Below are 24,002 nucleotides of genomic sequence, written 5' to 3'. Positions count from 1 at the left end.
GAAAATACAAATTTAAGCTTCCCACATGGTCAGATACTATATGGTACACTGCAGCTGTTAGGATATGAGAGAACGCTTAGGAGCAGGATAAGCCTGGTATTATACACGATATTTACAGATGCATAGACTAGGACAGACAGCCAATGAGTCATGGGCATTGTCCTTGTGCCTTCCCTGTACCTTGTTATCAGAAATGAATAAATTAGTTTTAAAGAAACAGAAGAATATTCATAGGAATACAAAAATATCCAGTACCTGAACTGTTTGAAATCTATCCAAACTTCTTAACCCACAAATGGCCAAAGGAGAGACTACAGAGAAAACATGGGCTGTTACTCTCAACTAACTCGACACAGGAAGGCTTCAAGGGCACTGTCATCTAGGACTGGAAGGCACATCAAAGCACAGTCACATCTGTAATGCTGCCACTGTCAGCCACCTCCACTTAAGGGCTGTTGGTTGAGAAGTAGTGCAGTGAATCTTGTTCTACAATATTCTAAGCTACAAGCAAGGCTTAAGTATTCAGTTGTCTCTAGGGCTGAAACAATTTAAAATAACTGAGGTGCTGACTTTCCCTTTTGTTTTATAAAGCTTACCTTATTGAATAAAATTCTGTGTCATGGGATACAATTTTATTAGAAATGCCAATCTTATAAAAATAAATTGACTATTATAAAAATAAACTGACTATTAAAGAATTGAGTGAGATTTACAAATCTTTGAGGTAACTTTAAACAAGCAGCTTGTTTGTATGTGAATCCTTAACAAAACAGTCACTATTTACCTTCAAATTGTCCATAAAAAACTTTCTCAGAATATTTTACTAAGATTGTGAAAGTATAATGACATTTTTTATTTTGTCATTTGCTCTATTTCTGTGAAAGAATCTTGGTATATTTATTTTATAAAATTAAATTTACATAGTTTTAATAGAAAATTTTCTATTATTATTTCTGTTGCATTATTATTCCTACAATACATTTCCATAATAATAATTATTATTTCTATTATATTATGTTCTATTTCTATTATAGAGAGAATATAAGACACAGCACCTTATCTCTCAAGTCTATCAAAATTGCAGGTTTTAGGATGAATAACCCAAACTGATCTTCATAATTATGATCACCATGGGTTGTAGTTTGCCCAGGACAAAGTTTACAGGTGCTGTCCCCTTCACTCTCAGAAGTGCCCCAAGTTTGGACAATATATTATAAGGTTGCCTGTTCATAACGGAAATGAACACATGGTATTTTCAAAAGTGATCAAATCCTCAAATACAAGCAGAATAAGTGATTTACCCTAATATGTCCTAGAATGAAAAATGAAATCAGGGTAAAGGCCCAAAGTTTCCTGGTTGTCCGTTTTCTATATGGTTTTCCAGGCATTTAAAAAAACCAAAAAAACAAAAAGCACTCACAAGTGGACACATCCCACCCACCCCCCAGCCCCTGCCTCCTGGTGTAAGATGACTTATTAAATCTTTATCAGCTGCTTCCATTCCCTTTACTTAACTCTAAGGTTCCCTAGGGAAACTTTCAAAAATTTTTTATATCAAGTCTATACCAAATATTATAAATTACTCTATACATACATTTAATTTACAAGAATTTAACTACCTGGCACTCAGAAAAAAAGAAAGGAATGATGATTCCCATAGGCCTGGATACTCTGCCCACCACTGCCCTTGGTGAGCTTCTGCCTACAGGTAATGGGGACGGAGGGGGATGGCAGAAGGGGGTATTGCCCGACCATCTGAGGAGACCTGTGGATAGAATCCACAGGTCTCAGGCCCAGCTATGACCTGAGCCTTTAGGGGCCAGGTAGGTAGGTGGTAAGGCTCCTTCAACGCCTTCCAGAAAGAAACAGAAGAAGGGATGGAGAGTCACAAAGCAAAAATGACCATGGGAGAGTGAGGGGATTGATAAGCTTGTTTATTCCAACACGAGGACAATGAGAAAGAAGAGGAACAGTGGCCCACTGAATTGCCATCAATGACCCTTTAGGGCTTTCATCATACACACTGGGACATACCACATAGATCTACATAAATACAAACCTCACTGTAGACGCTGTCTACACAAAACCATAGGCTTCTTAAGGCATATTCCAGGGTCATTTGGGCCATATCCAATTTCTACCTTACATGATGACTTTGGAAACTGACCCATGCTCAGAGGAGAGTTGGCCACTACCGTGTTTCCCTGAAAATTAGACCTAGCCAATCAGCTCTAATGCGCCTTTTGAAGCAAAAAGTAACATAGTAAAATAAGACCGGGTCTTATATAACATAACATAACATAATATAACACCGGGTCTTACATTAATTTTTGCTCCAAAAGACGCATTAGAGCTGATTGTCCAGCTAGGTCTTATTTTCAGGGAAACAGGGTAATTTGCATCCCCACATGTACCAACAAAGGCATCTGAAACCAGGGGACTCAAAACTAGCAGCTGCAGGGAGATCAGGAAGGTTCAACCACATGCAAAGAAGTCAAGTGTGAGAAGGGTAGTGCCTCCTACAAAAGAGGCAGCTGAAACTTGGGGGGTGACAATTGCCGCCATCAGGCTATGTAGGCCCAGGATGGCCAAATTCTTGAATGTGGAGAGAAAAACTGAAAACCTAAACTCTTGAAAATGATGAAATAGTTTTTGGAAAAGGTATTGAATTGGCCAAACGTGTGTGGGCTCCATTTGTAAATTTTGGCCTCTAATATTCAGGTCACCATGCTTATTCAATTAATATGTCTGTACTGCCCGTGGTTCCTAAGTGAACTTCTTGGGCATTCACCCTGCCTGATCAAATCCCCCCAAATAAAACTAAAACCAGTTTTTAAAGCCTTAAAACAGTATCTCTTCCAGGCACAACAACCTGAGGTAAGCAGTAAGCTACATGAGCACAACACACATTGCAGAGAGTTACGGAGGCAAAAATTAAATGCTATGCACAGACCTCCTCAGACCTGATATAGTCACAAAAGCAAATTAGTTCATTTCCAAGGAGATGTGAGCTCTCCCTTCGACTGGAGAAACATAACCGGCAAAGAGCAGAGGGAAGGCCATGTTCAACCACCAAGTATGAAAACCAGTGCTATCAAAGAATGTAGGTATAATTGCTCTAACTGGGCAGAAAGAACCTTGGAGGGCTGCACTCTTCCTGATAGCGCCTCCTAGTTTCGTGACGTCTAAACAAGAACAGGCACACACTGGCTCCAGGAAAACAATTTGCTCCCCCAACCCCTGACCTGATCAGGGGTCAAATGCCAAGAGCTAAGTGGGGTCACGTCACTTACAGATGCTCCCTGGAACATGAGGCTAAAGGAAATGGAAATTGGTTAGAAAGAAATATGTATCCTAAACTTACAGGATAGCAGGGAGTTTCTTTTATGTGTTTTTAAGAAACTTTTAAATATGAGTCCATTTTTTATGAGGAAGGTTCGATGATGCCCTTTAAAGGAAAGCCAGCCTCCTCCAAAAGACCAAAAAATCTTGAGCACATGGGATTTTATGTACTGTGTACATTTCTTTTCAAAGTGTCTTATTCTATAACTAAGCCTAAGAAATAACAGTCTGCACACTGCTAAGTCTCCGTTTCAAAGTGTGTGAGACCAACAGTCTGAAACAGTGGTGGAACAGAAAGCACTTTTTTCCTAGAGGTGGCAAGGAGAATGGCTCCAGAATTTCCATATGGACGGGGCTTTGCCGTGGCAATTCAGCTAGGGGAAGCAGAAAGGTGGGTAGAGGGGCTTGTCTTGAAGCTGTATTTGCACTGCAAACCCATCACTTCGACTTACATTATACATGTATTTTGAGCAGCTTACAGGACTGATGGAGACCACGGGAGGTGGGGGACTAAATATCCCACAGCCACTCCTAGTGCCACGGCTGGCACAGGTGAGAGGGGGCTGCATCTTTACCCAGACAGTAGTGCTAGAAAAGATTGTGCTCTAAGTCAATGCAGCTCAAAGTAAGGGCAGCAGACCACTGCCTGCCCCGAGCTGTTTGTACAGGTCTGTGAGGAAGTAAGTACATACAGACAGAGTGTTCATAAATTTTTGCAATTTGACATTGCAGTGCATTTTTATTGTATTGGTCCCCAACAGATTGGAAATTGAAAACAAAAAAATAATGAAAATAACTATAAAAAACATGGCCCTTCGCCAGAGAAAAAGAAGCACTGCTCTAACTAAACAATCCACTGTCTCCACTTCACTCTCTATCAGGCTGGTCTGTAAGGAGAGGGTGGCCTCATGATCCTAAAATATCAAAAATCCCTTCAGAGTTTACAAAAGTAAGAAAGGCCCCAGGGAATCACTAACACTGGAAAAAATCAGATGAGCCTATTATATTGGGGAAAATTAGCCAGAACTTGAAAATGGGGCCAAAATATGTCTGGGCACTGTTTCAGAGTTGTCCTGGAGCACGGTCTAGCAAGCCCAAGCTAATTCTCGGGGAATGCAACTTGTGTGACTTACTGTTTATTACCGATTAGGGCCCAGACCTTGTAAAATTACATACTGAAGACTCAGCACCTGCACATGAGTTCTGTAGAAACAGAGAGAAATCCCAGCGATGACGGTCTGATGGCCATTAACCAATTCGTATTTACCTCAGCAACCTTATTCTAACATTCTGTAGCTGACTGTTCATTCCCATCAGTCTCTCACAGCCTCCCCTGATCCTGTTGCCTTCTGACTGGCTTCCTCATTAGTGACTTAATTAAATCTTTGATATCTGCTCACTATACATTTATATGAGAATTAGGTTTTAACTTTTTAAAAATTATAATTCGACCATTACTATGGAAAACTCTGTTTTCCCTCTGACCTCTCTCCCTCTAGGTTGCTATTTACCCTAACGATAGCATAAAATTATCAGTTAGAACAAAGACACAAAGAAATACATTTTAAATGAAAAAAATAATTTCATTTGAGGAAAAATCTTGAACATTACTCTCTTTAAAACGAGTAACCAACAAGCCAATTAGCAAAATCACCTCGCTGTATATAAAAACATTTTTATTTAAACAAAATTTATTTCAACAAATGTACTTACTCTCTTGAGATCAAAACACTTTACTACATCAATTAATTCTCATATGATTTTCCCATAGTGAGATGTGGAGAGAGACATGTAAATAGAAAAAAGTTCAGTTTACAATTAAGATTTTTTTTAGTCATTTTAATCTCAAGTCCTGAACAACTTACATACATGTATATATGTAGATACATGGGCGTGTGTGTGTGTTTACACACACACACACACACACACACACACACACACACATTCACTACTCCATGCTTTTACTGTACTTTCTTGTTAAGAGTCCCTAAGGAACATTCCCTTTTGTTGAGACCTAGAGACCAGCTAATACCAATTTGTGTCAAGATGTACTCTCTGGGAAAAATGGCGGCGTGAGGTGAGCCTCTGTAAAGCTCCCCCTGAATTTACAAAGAATCGAACAACAAAAACTCCACAAAGGACTCCCTGCACAGCAGACAGGCAACATGAAGAGGCCCACTACCGACTGAAATCACCTACAGGTGGGAGATTCGCGCGAGTGGAGGGAGGAGGAGGAAAGGGAGAAGCGCGCGGAGACGGAGCCGCGCGGGCGCAGGACGCAGACCTAGCTCGGTGCTCCGAGCTCGCTGCTTCCCGGAACTACCGCAGCTGCGGGAGAGGGAAGAACTCGGACTGCTAGGGCTCCGCCAGGGCTCCACAGGGCTGAGGGGACAGCATATAACACGGCTGAACCCAACGCTCACGGCAGAGACCTCGGAGAAAAGACTGAGGGAAAAAGGCTGAAAACGGTGGTTTAAGCCCGCACTGCCGAGCAGAGAACGGAGCCTTAGGCACTGAGACTAGCCGCCCCCTCCCTCCCCTCCCAGAGCTCGCCCCGCCCCCGCCTGCCCGGTGCTGGAAGTGAAACAGTAGCGGTGTCAGATCAAAACAACAGAAAATTTGCTGTTTTGAGATCTGTGGACCGCAAACACAAATTCACAGCCCAACTAGTTCCAGCAAAGGGGAGAGACCTGTGGAAGCAGGACCGGCTGTGGTGGTGGTCGCCGCCATTGCTCTGGGCCACCTCTCACAACTCACCCCGCCCCTGACCCCACCTATCTGGGCGGATCCCTGCAGGAGTAAACAGAACTGCTGAAATATACGGGCTCTGAATCAGCAGCTGGAAGAGCTTTCGAACATCAAAAGCTCTCCGCTTACCCACCGGGACACTGCGCCCTGTGACCTAGACGAACTATTAACAGAGGAGAAGCCCGTCTCCCAGGGAATCCCCCCTTTGCGTGAGAAGTTGGAACAGTGCAGAGAAAACAGCATTACTGTGTGGGAGAAGAAAAATAAGTTGCAGTTGGAGAAATAATAAAACATTCTACCAACAAGTACTGGCAAACAAAAGAAAGACCGCTTTCTATCAACCTGTTGCAGAAGTCACTCCTGTAGATGTCTAGGAAGAGAAATAGTAAACCAGTAATCACCATGAATAACCAAGGCAACAAGATAGCTCAGAAAGAAAGTGAAAAATCTCCAGAGAAGGCACTTAAAGATACAGAAATATGTGACTTAAATGACAGAGAATTCAAGATTGCAGTTCTGAAAAAACTCAACGAGATACAAGAAAACACAGATAGGCAGTTAAAGGAACTCAGAAACTCAATCAAAGAACAGCATGAGCATTTTACGAAAGAGATTGAAATCTTAAAAAAGAACCAAATAGAATTTCTGGAGATTAAGAACTCAATAGAAGAAATTAAGAATGAAATAACCAGCTTAGGTAGTAGAGTTGACCAGATGGAGCAAAGAATCAGTGACATCGAAGATAGAAACCTGGAAATGACACAAATTGAAGAAGAAAGAGACTTGAGACTTAAAAGAAATGAAAGAACTCTACAAGAACTTTCTGACTCCATCAGAAAGAGCAATATAAGAATAATGGGCATACCAGAAGGAGAAGAAAGAGAGAAGGGAACAGAGAATATATTCAAACAAATTGTCGATGAGAACTTCCCAAATTTGTGGACAGAACTGGACCCTCGAATCCAAGAAGCAAACAGAACACCTAGTTACCTCAATCCCAACAGACCTTCTCCAAGGCACATTGTATTGAAGCTGTCTAAAATCAACGACAAAGAAAGAATCCTCAAGGCAGCCAGGGAAAAGAAGACAGTAACTTACAAAGGAAAGCCCATTAGATTATCATCAGATTTTTCAGCAGAAACTCTACAAGCCAGGAGGGAGTGGAACCAAATATTCAAACTATTGAAAGAGAGAAACCATGAGCCAAGAATAATATATCCAGCAAAGATATCCTTTAGATATGAAGGAGGAATAAAGACCTTTCCAGACATACAGAAGCTGAGGGAATTTTCTAATACACGACCTGCACTACAAGAAATACTAAAGGAGGCTATTCGACCACCATCAACAGGGACAATTTGTGGCAACCACAACTCAAAAAGGGGGAGAGTAAAGGCCTGAACCGGAATATGGCAATGGAGAAAGTAAGCGTGCTGAAGAAAATGGAATACTCTAAATATCAAACTTTCTTTTACATAAACTTAAGGGTAACCACTCAAAATAAATCCAGAATTGAAATATATACTGAAATAAAAAAAGAAACAGAGGGAAACATCATAGAATACCACCACACAGAAATAATAGACAACAACAAAAAGGCAAAGAAACAATGGAGACACAACCTTACCAGAAAACTAAGGATAGAATGACAGGAAATCCTCACATATCAATAATCACCCTAAATGTAAATGGACTGAACTCACCAATAAAAAGGCACAGAGTAGCAGATTGGATCAAAAAAATAAACCCAACCATATGCTGTCTCCAAGAGACACATCTCAGCTACAAGGACAAGCATAGACTCAAAGTGAAAGGGTGGAAATTGACACTCCAAGCAAATGGTACCCAGAGAAAATCAGGTGTAGCCATAATGATATCAGATGAAACAGACTTCAAGGTGAAAAAGATAACAAGAGACAAAGATGGACATTTCATAATGGTGAAGGGGACTATACAACAAGAAGACATAACAGTCATCAATATTTATGCCCCCAATCAGGGAGCACCGAAATACACCAAGCAACTACTAACAGAACTAAAGGGAGAAATTGACCAAAACACAATTATACTAGGGGACTTAAATACATCATTGACAGCTATGGATAGATCATCCAAACAGAAAATAAATAACGAAATAGTAGCCCTAAATGACACATTAGATGAAATGGACATAATTGACATTTATAGAGCACTTCATCCTAAAACATCAGACTATACATTCTTTTCTAGTGTACATGGAACATTCTCAAGGATAGACCATATATTGGGACATAAAATCAGTCTCAACAAATTTAAGAAGATTGAAATCATACCAAGCATATTCTCTGATCACAAGGCTTTGAAATTGGATATCAACTGTAAAAAGAAAGCGGGAAAAAACATAAATACATGGAGATTAAATAACATACTTTTAAAGAAGGACTGGGTCAAAGAAGAAATTAGAGGAGAGATCAAAAGATACATAGAAACAAATGACAATGAAAATACATCCTACCAAAATTTTTGGGATGCAGCGAAAGCAGTTTTAAGAGGGAAATTTATCTCACTACAGGCCTATCTCAAGAAACAAGAAAACTCCCAAATAAATAACCTCATGTTACACCTTAAAGAACTAGAAAAAGAAGAACAAGTAAAACCCAAGGTCAGCAGAAGAAAGGAAATAACAAAAATTAGAGCAGAACTAAATGAAATAGAGAACAAAAAGACAATAGAAAAAATTAATATGACAAAGAGCTGGTTCTTTGAAAAGATTAACAAAATTGACAAACCCTTGGCTAGACTTACTAAGATAAAAAGAGAGAAGACACTGATTAACAAAATCAGAAACGTAAAAGGGGAAGTTATCACGGACACCACAGAAATACAAAGGATCATCCAAGAATACTATGAAGGACTATATGCCACCAAATTCAACAACCTAGAAGAAATGGACAAGTTCTTAGAAACATATAGCCTTCCAAGGCTGAACCATGAAGAACTGGAAAATCTAAACAGACCGATCACCAGTAACGAAATTGAATCAGTCATCCAAAACCTTCCCAAAAGCAAAAGTCCGGGACCAGATGGCTTCACTAGTGAATTCTACCAAACCTTCAAAGAGGATCTAATACCAATTCTGCACAAACTCTTCCAAAAAATTGAAGAAGAGACAGTACTCCCTAACTCATTCTATGAGGCCAACATTACCCTGATACCAAAACCTGGTAAGGATCACACACAAAAAGAAAACTACAGACCAATATCTCTAATGAATACCGATGCAAAAATCCTAAATAAAATTCTAGCAAATCGAATACAACAATGCATTAAAAAGATTATTCATCACGACCAAGTGGGGTTCATCCCCGGGGCACAAGGATGGTTCAACATACGAAAATCCATCAATGTGATACATCACATAAACAAAATAAAGGACAAAAATCATATGATTATATCAATTGATGCAGAAAAAGCATTTGACAAGATACAACATCCATTTATGATTAAAACACTTAATAAAATGGGTATAGAAGGAAAATACCTTAACATAATAAAGGCCATATATGACAAACCCTCTGCTAATCTCATAATTAATGGAGAAAAACTGAAGCCCTTTGCTCTACGTTCAGGAACACGACAGGGATGTCCCCTATCACCTCTGCTTTTCAACATAGTGTTGGAAGTCCTTGCCAGAGCAATCAGGCAAGAGAAAGAAATAAAAGGCATCCAAATTGGGAATCAAGAAGTTAAATTATCACTCTTTGCAGATGACATGATGCTATATATAGAAAACCCTAAAGACTCCACCAAAAAGCTATTAGAAACAATCAACGAATACAGTAAAGTTGCTGGCTACAAAATCAACGCACAAAAGTCCATTGCCTTCCTATATACTAACAATGAAATCTCAGAAAAAGAAATACAAAAAACAATTCCTTTTGCAATTGCAGCAAAAAGAATAAAATACCTAGGAATAAACTTAACCAAGGATGTGAAAGACCTATATGCTGAAAACTATAAGACATTTTTGAAAGAAATTGAAGAAGACACAAAGAAATGGAAAGACATTCCTTGCTCATGGATTGGAAGAATCAACATAGTTAAAATGGCCATATTACCCAAAGCAATATACAGATTCAATGCAATCCCCATCAAAATCCCAATGGCATATTTTAAAGAAACAGAACAAAAAATCATCAGATTTGTTTGGAACCACAAAAGACCCCGAATAGCCAAAGCAATCTTAAGGAAAAAGAACAATAATGGAGGTATCACACTTCCTGACTTTGGCTTGTACTACAGGGCTACAATAATCAAAACAGCATGGTATTGGCAGAAAAACGGACACATAGACCAATGGAATAGAATTGAGAACCCAGAAATAAAACCACATAAATATGGACAGATAATTTTTGACAAAGAAGCTAAAAACATACAATGGAGCAAAGACAGCCTCTTCAATAAATGGTGCTGGGAGAATTGGATAGCCACGTGCAAAAGAATGAAACTGGACTGCTATTTGTCACCATGTACCAAAGTTAATTCAAAATGGATCAAAGACTTAAGCATAAGACCTGACACAATAAACTGCATAGAAGAAAACATAGGTACTAAACTTATGGACCTTGGGTTCGAAGAGCATTTTATGAACTTGACTCCAAAGGCAATGGAAGTAAAAGCTAAAATAAACGGATGGGACTATATGAAACTTAAAAGCTTCTGCACAGCAAAAGAAACCATTGACAAAATAAAGAGGCCACCAACTGAATGGGAGAAGATTTTTGCAAACAGTGCCTCCGATAAGGGGCTAGTATCCAGAATATACAAGGAACTCATGCAACTCAACAACAAAAAAACAAACAACCCAATTGAAAAATGGGCAGAGGACTTGAAGAGACATTTCTCCAAAGAGGACATACAAATGGCAAATAGACACATGAAAAAATGCTCAACATCACTAATCATCAGAGAAATGCAAATCAAAACCACAATGAGATATCACCTCACCCCAGTCAGAATGGCTATCATCAACAAGACAAATAGCAACAAATGTTGGAGAGGCTGTGGAGAAAAAGGAACCCTCATACACTGTTGGTGGGAATGCAGACTGGTACAGCCGTTATGGAAGGCAGTGTGGAGGTTTCTCAAAGAATTACGAATAGAATTGCCATATGACCCAGCAATCCCTCTTCTGGGTATCTACCCAAAAAATCTGAAAACATTTAGAGATAAAGACATGTGTGCTCCAATGTTCATTGCAGCTTTGTTTACGGTGGCCAAGACATGGAAACAACCAAAATGTCCTTCGATAGATGAATGGATAAAGAAGTTGTGGTATATATACACAATGGAATACTATTCGGCTGTAAGAAAAGATGATATAGGAACATTTGTGACAACATGGATGGATCTTGAGAGAGTAATGCTGAGCAAAACAAGTCAGACAGAAAAAGCAGAGAACCATGTGATTTCACTGATATGTGGTATATAAACCAAAAACAACAAAAGAACAAGACAAACAAATGAGAAACAGAAACTCATAGACACAGACAATAGTTTAGTGGTTGCCAGAGGGTAAGGGGGGCGGGGGGTGGGGGGTGGGAGATGAGGGTAAGGGGGATCGAATATATGGTGATGGAAGGAGAACTGACTCTGGGTGATGAACACACAATGGGATTTATAGATGATGTAATACAGAATTGTACACCTGAAATCTATGTAATTTTACTAACAATTGTCACCCCAATAAATTTAATAAAAAAAAAAAAAAAAAGAAAAAGAAAAAAAAAAAAAAAAAAAAGAAGGAAAAAAAAATAAATAAATAAAAAGATGTACTTTCTTTGTTCACCAGACTACCCCGATAGTAGTTAAAGCCTATATAGGCCTGAAATCAGTGCTGTGCAATAGAAATAAAACACAAGCCACAAATATGTAATTTCAAATTTTCTAGTAAGTACATTAAGAAAGTAAAAAAGTAAAATTAATTTTAATATATATTATATAGTCTATATAAAAATTATTGAGATATTTTACCTACTTTTTATACTAACTTCTCAAAACCCAGTGTGTACTTTACGCATTTAGCACATCTCAATTTGGACTAGACACTTCAAGAGGTAGGGAGAACGCTCCACCTTCCCAAGCTCCTGACCACCCTTACTGTGCCATCAGTCCCCAGGCCCTGCTCACGCGTGCTAAGGGCTACATGGCTGGGTCTAGAAAGGTGTTCCTTGTAGCACAATCTCCACAGACAGACAGACTCACAAGCCCTCTGTCTAGGTGCTGGTGCTGAAGCCTGGGCCTGGGGTCCATGGGGAAGTTCTGTTGTGCCTCTGATTCCCGAGGACCAACAGGCTATGAGGAGAGCTGCGGGCAGAAGCTCTGAGAAGCTGTCATCCTCCACTCACTCTTTGGCCAGATCCCCTCTACTCTTCTTGGCTGGAAAGGAGGCAGCATTAAGATGTGCACGTGCACGCATACTCACACATACTCACACATGTACACACGCTGAGTGTCATCATGTATAGTAAGATTTTCTGTGGCAAGACAGAAAAGAGCCAGCTCTAAGCTCCGCCCTCCACCCTCAACACTGGATCAGTCTCCAACAAGATTAACACATGATGCCTTGAGGAGGGATTCTTGTAACAGAGGGCCACCAGTTTACCTTGAGGAGAACTACTTACCCTTTCAGGCAACCAATGCTCTGTTTTCAGTCTTGGTGCTATTATACTGCACAGTACCACTTGGCCACAGGAGGTGGCACGTCCCCAAGACATTTACCACCACAACTTGGTGTACTGGATAAGACCAGATGCATATATGAGACAGCAAGTGAGATTAGTCCCAGACACAGAGTATTCAAGAAATAATCTCTTCTAATGCATTCAGAGTTATTTTACTTAGACAACAGCCATGTGTAGTTTTTAACAGCTAAAGAGGTTGTTTAAACTGAAGAACTAAGACCAAGCAGGTCCCTGGTTTACCCTAATGAATTCCCATGTGCTTTATGCCGCAAAACTCTCATTCTGAAAATAACTGAAATCCTGATGTCTGCGGAAGCAAAGAAGACTGGAATCATCTGAAGCCTGCACTCTCTCGTGAAGATACTAACTACTTAAAGGTGATGGACATCGGGCGAAATACAACAAGCCACACAAGAACAACGACACGTGCAGGAGGCCGCCCAGGAGCAGGCGCTTTCTACCCACACTCCCTCAGGCCTGGGCTCACGCTGTTCAGCCCCCGTCAGTAGCTGGCTCTCCATGGAGCACGCATGATGGGTATGATGCCAACACTCAGAAATACTTCACCTGCTAAATACGAAACATTCAATTAAAACATGTAAATGTACCACTAAAAAGATTTAAAGAACTCAATTACAAAGGGAGCACTTCCTTTCAGAGGCTTAAACACTAGGACAGGGCTAATTACAGAGCACTGAGTTACACTGCTTCTTTGGGTATAATTCACACAAAACGTTCTTTCCGCCTAGAAATGCACTCCACTTGATCTGCTTCAGAGAACAGAAGTAAAAGGTCATTTTCTGTGTTATTTTTCTCTAGGATTAGCTATTAATCTAGCTCCTTGGAGGTAACTTCCTACATCGTCAAACCATCATATCTCATTTTTTAAAGGTAATGGGTCCTCTGCCCATATAGAAGGTCCAATACTCCTTTTGCCTTTTCAGAATCAACCATGACACCATGAACTGCCCCAAGCCAGAAGCAAACCCACCCACTAGACCGACTACCTGTCTGACTGGCAATCAAAGGAAAAAGATTCTATTCTATTCCAAAAGACATTACTAAAAGGAGAATACATAAAGTAGTAGGAAAGAGATTTTACCTTTTAATTTTCTTTTTGCCTTCCAATTGCAACGATGCTCTTCATAAACAGATCATTCCAGATACTAAAGAAGCGCAACGCCCTCAAATGAACCTCAGAGTGGGAAGGCAAATCCACCCCATGAACACAGGGTATGCCTGGCAAAGGCTGCCTCTAAAAGCACAATTGTCAGGTGTTGCCTCCGATACAGGAGAGTTCCAAACTCTCAGGTTGGTAATAACCCTGTTAGTGCTCCACTCAGTCAACAACTGTTAAATCTCTAGCATCAAACCACAACTGCTAATAGCAGCTCACTTAGCTTTTATTCTCTAGGAAAAAGAGAACTGAAGAAAACCACACTCATTAAGCCAGTCCCCTTTTCCAGTTTAGTCTCAGCTAAAGGCTCTATCACTCATGGTTCCACCAGCACAGATGGTTAAATGGAAAACAGTATGCACAAGAAGGGTTCAAATAGCTGAAACACCAGCAAATGAGCAGGACACAGGCTCAAACACCAGGACACGGGCTCGTTAACACCAGCAAATGAACTTAGAACATTGGGCTACAGAAACAAACTCTTCCATTTTTAGAACATATTTAAGATTCCAATGATGCTAGGCCCTTGACATTTTGTCTCTAACATCTCCACACTCCATTCTTTTACGTTATTTTAAAGGAGCTCAGTGTCACTATTTTCTGGAAGAGAAAGTACACCTGTGGTACATGTATACTTCTCTATTGGAGTGAAGGGAGGTGGAGGGCTTATCAAGTCCCTTTATCTCCGATTCAGTCATTCTCACGCAAAGCAGATCTCCTAACATAGGGAAACCCTCATGGCTGAGCTAAGTCACTTCCATCCACCTTCTTTCCATTGAGACGTGTCGTTTTAGCTCATTATCATGTTACGAAAGTGCTCAGATTCATTGGATACTTTGGGGAAAACACTGGAACTCTCACCTTTCACTACAAGCTACCACAGTCCTTGCTCATTTATTCTCATTCATATTCCCTAGTTAAGTAGCACTTGCAGAATAAATGTATTAATATTATTACTGGTGAATGTTAATTTCCTCCAATATCACTGATTAGTTACTGGTGGTTCAACGAGGCCTTGAGTTCACTTCCTTTGTCTGGGGTGCTAACTCGGACCCCAAATCTGACATTCTACTGACACCTGAATGCATCTTGTGACCTATTCTAGAGAGCCAGCAGTACCTCAGGGATGCCCACAGCCTAGTAAAAGACACCTGAATGTGACATCAGGCCCTCAGAAGAACATCCAATCCAACAGGACATCACAGACTCAATTGAGGCTGGGGTTCTAATCTCAACAGCATCCTCAGACTCAACATGGAATATCTAACCTGGGCCTTCCTGGGGAACTTTTTGAACAATATCTAAATCTGCTCCCACTTTCCACCTACTTGAATTCCATCCCTCTTCATCCATTAACTATGAACAGACTGTGAAGAAAGGTTATGGGGTGGGGACAGGGGCTGCTGTGGGTGTGCGAGCAGGTTTCTGTGTTGGGAGGAATGTGTTATGGAGTCATTACTATGTGTGAGGATAGTGATGAACTCTAATGTCTGTTATAATTCAGAATTTATTTATGCCAACTGGTAATGTTTCAAACTCCCCTTATTCCCTGATACCTGAAACACAAAACTTAATTTGTTGACAAAGCAGTACCCACTCTGGTCTTCGAATTCCTTAAAACATCACCAATACTGTCTAGTCCAGCTCTGTTCAACAGAATTATCTGTGACGATGGGACTGTTCTCTTTTACTGTTTAATGCAGTAAGTGGCTGTCAAACACCAGAAATGTGGCTAATGCAACTCAACGAAATGTGTAATTATAGTTCATTTTAGTTACTTTAAATAGCCACTATGGCTAGTGAGCACTGTACTGGACAGCATAGGCTTAGATAATGTGCCTTACAAATTCTCTGGAATGGACACTTACGTACTTACCCAAGTCTCTCCAATGGCAGAGTGGACAAGCAAAACAGGAACTGATATCCTTCTAGATGTGCTTCCTGACAGCCTTCACTATGCCCTGACTGCCCTAAGACAGAGGTCTACACTCTCCTTGATCATCTTCCTCTACAATAGTTTCTCAACCTCACCACTACTGACATTTAGAACTATATAATTCTTTGTTGTAAGGGAAGTCCTGTGTATTTTTAAATGTTTAGCAGCATCCCTGACCCTACCCACTAGAAGCCAGTAGCATTTCACCCTTCCCCAGTTATAACCACCAAAAATGTCTCCAGACAAGGCCAAATGTCCTCAGGGTGCAAAATGGCTGGGAACCACTACTCTAGGAATAACTTTAAAAAACAAACACAAACAACAAGAGCAACAACAAAAACACCATTCTTAGAATTTCTGTAAGTCTCAGTTTATTTTATAAGACTAGGCTACTCTTTTAGACTTGCCCTCAGTTAACTGCCCTTTTACCTACCCCTTGCACATACCTGTTCAATCTCTGAGTCAATTCGGGCTCCTGCACTGTTTTCCTGAGGTTCCTGCCCAACTAAGCACATAGGCTGAGTGCCCAGCTGACCTTCTGTTTGGGGAGAGGCACACTGGAAACCATAGTGACCTAACTATAAAACTAACTACCCACAAACCTGGGTTAATCTACTCCAGCCAGCATTCTGAATGATGGACAGGCAACCAAAGACATCCAGACATTTGAGGGAGCATCCATAGCTTAAAAGAGAAGGATCAAGTAAAATAAACAAACAACTGACTCTGAGCAAACAGAAAATTCAGCACATAAAACAACAAGAAAAAAATCCAATTAGTACCTTCAGAAAGCATCAAGAAGATATAATCCCCTAAAAAAATAACCAAATAAAAAGCATCATAATAATAATAATAATAATAATGGAAGAGGAAGAAGAAAAAGGAGGAGAAGGAGAAGAAGAACAAGAACAAGAAGAACAAGGGGAAAGAGAGGGAGGGAGGGAGAGAGAGGGAGAGAGGGAGAGAGGGAGAGAGGGAGAGAGGGAGAGAGGGAGAGAGGGAGAGAGGGAGAGAGGGAGACAGGGAGAGAGGGAGAGAGGGAGAGAGAGAGAGAGAGAGAGAGAGAGAGAGAGAGAGAGAGAGAGAGAGGCAAGAGAATCTCAATTTGAGAAACCGTAGATTAGAGATTATATCATAGAAATGGCGGCATGATGTGAGCCTCTAGAAATCGCCCCTGCAATTTATAACAAATTGAACAGCTATAATTCCACAAAGGACTCCCTGCACAGCAGACAGGGAAGACTAAGAGACCTGCAAATGAAACCATCTAAAGGTGGGAAAACTGGGAGAGCAGGGGAGCGGGGAAGGGGAAGAGAGGAGACGTGGGCTGCACGGAACGCAGGAGGATGCAGACTGGAGTTTGGAGCTTCAAGCTTCCTGCATTTGGGAGATACCACAGTCACGGGTCAGGGAAGAATTCAAACTGCTACTGCTCTGCTTATGGCATATAACATGGCTGACACAAAGCTCATGGCAGAGACCTCGGAGCAAAGACTAAGGGAAGAAGGATGAGAATGGTGATTTAAGCCCTTACTGCCAATCAAAGAACAGAAGGCATAGGCACCGAGCCCAGCCCACCCCTTCCCACCCTTCCAGAGCTCACCCAATCCACCCTCTCAGTCCTAGAAGCTGAATGGTAGCAGTGTCACATAAAAAGAACAGAACATTTGCAGTTCTGAAAACTGTGGCCTGCGGCCACACAGCCCAAGTAGTTCCAGCGAAGGGGAGAGAGCCTTGGGTGCAGGACTCGCTAGGCTGGTGGTCGCCACCATTGCTCAGAGCCACCTCTCACAACCCACCCCACCCCTGCCCTCACCTATCTGGGTGGATTTCTGCAGGGGTAAACAGAGCCGCTGAAACACACAGGCTCTGTAAACTGGTGCAGGAAGAGCTTTGGAACCTCAGAAGCTTTCCACGTCCCCCTACACGGAGGCAGTACCCTGAGACTCAGGCGATGTATTCACAGAGGAGAGCCCACCTTCCAGGGAACCCCCCACCAACATTTACTGGAAAACAAAAGATAGCCCTCTTCCTATCAAGCCTGTTGCAGAACCCACTCTTGTAGATGTCTAGGAACAGAAATAATAACTCGTTAGTTGCCATGAATGACCAATGTAACAAGGCATCTAAGAAAGAAAATGAAAAGTCTCCAGAATATGAACTTAAAGACATGGAAATACGTGACTTATGACAGAGAATTCAAGAATGCAGTTCTTAAAAAACTCAATGAGTCTGGGAAAATGGCGGAGTGAGGTGAGCCTCTGTAAAGCTCCCCTGGAATCTACAAAGAATCGAACAACAAAAACTCCACAAAGGACTCCCTGCACAGCAGACAGGCAAGACGAAGAGGCCCACTACCGACTGAAATCACCTACAGGTGGGAGATTCGCGCGAGTGGAGGGAGGAGGAAAGGGAGAAGCGCGCGGAGACGGAGCCGCGCGGGCGCAGGACGCAGACCTCGCTCAGTGCACTGAGCTCGCTGCTTCCCGGAACTACCGCAGCTGCGGGAGAGGGAAGAACTCGGACTGCTAGGGCTCCGCTTGTGGCCCACGGGGCTGAGGGGACAGCATATAACACGGCTGAACCCAACGCTCACGGCAGAGACCTCGGAGAAAAGACTGAGGGAAAAAGGCTGAAAACGGTGGTTTAAGCCCTCACTGCCGAGCAGAGAACGGAGCCTTAGGCACTGAGACTAGCCGCCCCCTCCCTCCCCTCCCAGAGCTCGCCCCGCCCCCACCTGCCCGGTGCTAGAAGCGAAACAGTAGCAGTGTCAGATCAAAACAACAGAAAATTTGCTATTTTGAGAACTGTGTACCGCAGACACAAATTCACAGCCCAACTAGTTCCGGCAAAGGGGAGAGACCTGTGGAAGCAGGACCGGCTGTGGTGGTGGTCGCCGCCATTGCTCTGGGCCACCTCTCACAACTCACCCCGCCCCTGACCCCACCTAGCTGGGCGGATCCCTGCAGGAGTAAACAGAACTGCTGAAACATACGGGCTCTGAATCAGGAGCTGGAAGAGCTTTGGAACATCAAAAGCTCTCCGCATACCCCCCGGGACACTGCGACCTGTGACCTAGACGAACTATAAATAGAGGAGAAGCCCGTCTCCCAGGGAATCCCCCCATTGTGTGAGAAGTTGGAATAGTGCAGAGAAAATAGCACTACCGTGTGGGAGAAGAAAAATAAGTTGCAGTTGGAGAAATAATAAAACATTCTACCAACAAGTACTGGCAAACAAAAGAAAGACCGCTTCCTATCAACCTGTTGCAGAAGCCACTCCTGTAGATGTCTAGGAAGAGAAATAGTAAACCAGTAATCGCCATGAATAACCAAGGCAACAAGATAGCTCAGAAAGAAAGTGAAAAATCTCCAGAGAAGGGACTTAAAGATACAGAAATATGTGACTTAAATGACAGAGAATTCAAGATTGCAGTTCTGAAAAAACTCAACGAGATACAAGAAAACACAGATAGGCAGTTAAATGAACTCAGAAACTCAATCAAAGAACAGTATGAGCATTTTACGAAAGAGATTGAAATCTTAAAAAAGAACCAAATAGAATTTCTGGAGATTAAGAACTCAATAGAAGAAACTAAGAATGAAATAACCAGCTTAGGTAGTAGAGTTGACCAGATGGAGGAAAGAATCAGTGACATCGAAGATAGAAACCTGGAAATGACACAGATAGAAGAAGAAAGAGACTTGAGACTTAAAAGAAATGAAAGAACTCTACAAGAACTTTCTGACTCCATCAGAAAGAGCAATATAAGAATAATGGGCATACCAGAAGGAGAAGAAAGAGAGAAGGGAACAGAGAATATATTCAAAAAAATTGTCGATGAGAACTTCCCAAATTTGTGGACAGAACTGGACCCTCGAATCCAAGAAGCAAATAGAACACCTAGTTACCTCAATCCAAACAGGCCTTCTCCAAGGCACATTGTATTGAAGCTGTCTAAAATCAACGACAAAGAAAGAATCCTCAAGGCAGCCAGGGAAAAGAAGACGGTAACATACAAAGGAAAGCCCATTAGATTATCATCAGATTTTTCAGCAGAAACTCTACAAGCCAGGAGGGAGTGGAACCAAATATTCAAACTATTGAAAGAGAGAAATCATGAGCCAAGAATAATATATCCAGCAAAGATATCCTTTAGATATGAAGGTGGAATAAAGACCTTTCCAGACCTACAGAAGCTGAGGGAATTTTCTAATACACGACCTGCACTACAAGAAATACTAAAGGAGGCTATTCGACCACCATCAACAGGGACAATTTGTGGCAGCCACAACTCAAAAAGGGGGAGAGTAAAGGCCTGAACCGGAATATGGGAATAAAGAAAGTAAGCATGCTGAAGAAAATGGAATACTCTAAATATCAAACTTTCTTTTACATAAACTTAAGGTAACCACTCAAAATAAATCCACAATTGAAATATACACTGAAATAAAAGAAGAAACAGAGGGAAACATCATAGAATACCACCACACAGAAATAATAGACAACAACAAAAAGGCAAAGAAACAATGGAGACACAGCCTTACCAGAAAACTAAAGATAGAATGACAGGAAATCCTCACATGTCAATAATCACCCTAAATGTAAATGGACTGAACTCACCAATAAAAAGGCACAGAGTAGCAGATTGGATCAAAAAACTAAACCCAACCATATGCTGTCTACAAGAGACACATCTCAGCTACAAGGACAAGCATAGACTCAAAGTGAAAGGGTGGAAATTGACACTCCAAGCAAATGGTACCCAGAGAAAATCAGGTGTAGCCATAATGATATCAGATGAAAAAGACTTCAAGGTGAAAAAGATAACAAGAGATAAAGATGGACATTTCATAATGGTGAAGGGGACTGTACAACAAGAAGACATAACAGTCATCAATATTTATGCCCCCAATCAGGGAGCACCGAAATACACCAAGCAACTACTAACAGAACTGAAGGGAGAAATTGACCAAAACACAATTATACTAGGGGACTTAAATACATCATTGACAGCTATGGATAGATCATCCAAACAGAAAATAAATAACGAAATAGTAGCCCTAAATGACACATTAGATGAAATGGACATAATTGACATTTATAGAGCACTTCATCCTAAAACATCAGACTATACATTCTTTTCTAGTGTACACGGAACATTCTCAAGGATAGACCATATATTGGGACATAAAATCAGTCTCAACAAATTTAAGAAGATTGAAATCATACCATGCATATTCTCTAATCACAAGGCTTTGAAATTGGATATCAACTGTAAAAAGAAAGCGGGAAAAAACACAAATACATGGAGATTAAACAACATACTTTTAAAGAAGGACTGGGTCAAAGAAGAAATTAGAGAAGAGATCAAAAGATACATAGAAACAAATGACAATGAAAATACATCCTACCAAAATTTTTGGGATGCAGCGAAAGCAGTTTTAAGAGGGAAATTTATCTCACTACAGGCCTATCTCAAGAAACAAGAAAACTCTCAAATAAATAACCTCATGTTACACCTTAAAGAACTAGAAAAAGAAGAACAAGTAAAACCCAAGGTCAGCAGAAGAAAGGAAATAATAAAAATTAGAGCAGAACTAAATGAAATAGAGAACAAAAAGACAATAGAAAAAATTAATGTGACAAAGAGCTGGTTCTTTGAAAAGATTAACAAAATTGACAAACCCTTGGCTAGACTTACTAAGATAAAAAGAGAGAAGACACTGATTAACAAAATCAGAAACGTAAAAGGGGAAGTTATCACGGACACCACAGAAATACAAAGGATCATCCAAGAATACTATGAAGGACTATATGCCACCAAATTCAACAACCTAGAAGAAATGGACAAGTTCTTAGAAACATATAGCCTTCCAAGGCTGAACCATGAAGAACTGGAAAATCTAAACAGACCGATCACCAGTAACGAAATTGAATCAGTCATCCAAAACATTCCCAAAAGCAAAAGTCCGGGACCAGATGGCTTCACTAGTGAATTCTACCAAACCTTCAAAGAGGATCTAATACCAATTCTGCACAAACTCTTCCAAAAAATTGAAGAAGAGACAGTACTCCCTAACTCATTTTATGAGGCCAACATTACCCTGATACCAAAACCTGGTAAGGACAGCACAAAAAAAGAAAACTACAGACCAATATCTCTAATGAATACCGATGCAAAAATCCTAAATAAAATTCTAGCAAATCGAATACAACAATGCATTAAAAAGATTATTCATCACGACCAAGTGGGGTTCATCCCCGGGGCACAAGGATGGTTCAACATACGAAAATCCATCAATGTGATACATCACATAAACAAAATAAAGGACAAAAATCATATGATTATATCAATTGATGCAGAAAAAGCATTTGACAAGATACAACATCCATTTATGATTAAAACACTTAATAAAATGGGTATAGAAGGAAAATACCTTAACATAATAAAGGCCATATATGACAAGCCCTCTGCTAATCTCATAATTAATGGAGAAAAACTGAAGCCCTTTGCTCTACGTTCAGGAACACGACAGGGCTGTCCCCTATCACCTCTGCTTTTCAACATAGTGTTGGAAGTCCTTGCCAGAGCAATCAGGCAAGAGAAAGAAATAAAAGGCATCCAAATTGGGAATGAAGAAGTTAAATTATCACTCTTTGCAGATGACATGATGCTATATATAGAAAACCCTAAAGACTCCACCAAAAAGCTATTAGAAACAATCAACGAATACAGTAAAGTTGCTGGCTACAAAATCAATGCACAAAAGTCCATTGCCTTCCTATATACTAACAATGAAATCTCAGAAAAAGAAATACAAAAAACAATTCCTTTTGCAATTGCAGCAAAAAGAATAAAATACCTAGGAATAAACTTAACCAAGGATGTGAAAGACCTATATGCTGAAAACTATAAGACATTTTTGAAAGAAATTGAAGAAGACACAAAGAAATGGAAAGACATTCCGTGCTCATGGATTGGAAGAATCAACATAGTTAAAATGGCCATATTACCCAAAGCAATATACAGATTCAATGCAATCCCCATCAAAATCCCAATGGTATATTTTAAAGAAATAGAACAAAAAATCATCAGATTTGTTTGGAACCACAAAAGACCCCGAATAGCCAAAGCAATCTTAAGAAAAAAGAACTATAATGGAGGTATCACACTTCCTGACTTTGGCCTGTACTACAGGGCCACAATAATCAAAACAGCATGGTATTGGCAGAAAAACAGACACATAGACCAATGGAATAGAATTGAGAACCCAGAAATAAAACCACATAAATATGGACAGATAATTTTTGACAAAGAAGCTAAAAACATACAATGGAGCAAAGACAGCCTCTTCAATAAATGGTGCTGGGAGAATTGGATAGCCACGTGCAAAAGAATGAAACTGGACTGCTATTTGTCACCATGTACCAAAGTTAATTCAAAATGGATCAAAGACTTAAGCATAAGACCTGACACAATAAACTGCATAGAAGAAAACATAGGTACTAAACTTATGGACCTTGGGTTCAAAGAGCATTTTATGAACTTGACTCCAAAGGCAATGGAAGTAAAAGCTAAAATAAACGGATGGGACTATATGAAACTTAAAAGCTTCTGCACAGCGAAAGAAACCATTGACAAAATAAAGAGGCCACCAACTGAATGGGAGAAGATTTTTGCAAACAGTGCCTCCGATAAGGGGCTAGTATCCAGAATATACAAGGAACTCATGCAACTCAACAACAAAAAAACAAACAACCCAATTGAAAAATGGGCAGAGGACTTGAAGAGACATTTCTCCAAAGAGGACATACAAATGGCAAATAAACATATGAAAAAATGCTCAACATCACTAATCATCAGAGAAATGCAAATCAAAACCACAATGAGATATCACCTCACCCCAGTCAGAATGGCTATCATCAACAAGACAAATAGCAACAAATGTTGGAGAGGCTGTGGAGAAAAAGGAACCCTCATACACTGTTGGTGGGAATGCAGACTTGTGCAGCCGTTATGGAAGGCAGTGTGGAGGTTCCTCAAAGAATTACGAATAGAATTGCCGTATGACCC

General features: G+C 40.6%; 1 protein-coding gene across 3 annotated transcripts in view; it reads right to left on the bottom strand.

Moving 5' to 3' along the window:
- The window catches only part of DTD1 (D-aminoacyl-tRNA deacylase 1), a 237,987-nt gene that overhangs the window by 51,808 nt on the left and 162,177 nt on the right, over window positions 1-24,002 (bottom strand). The window lies entirely within an intron of this gene.

The sequence above is a fragment of the Rhinolophus sinicus genome, chromosome 13, assembly GCF_057876585.1.
Source record: "Rhinolophus sinicus isolate RSI-liver-muscle chromosome 13, RSI-T2T, whole genome shotgun sequence".
NCBI classification, from domain to species: Eukaryota; Metazoa; Chordata; class Mammalia; order Chiroptera; family Rhinolophidae; genus Rhinolophus; species Rhinolophus sinicus.
This window is presented reverse-complemented; position numbering and strand designations above follow the sequence as displayed.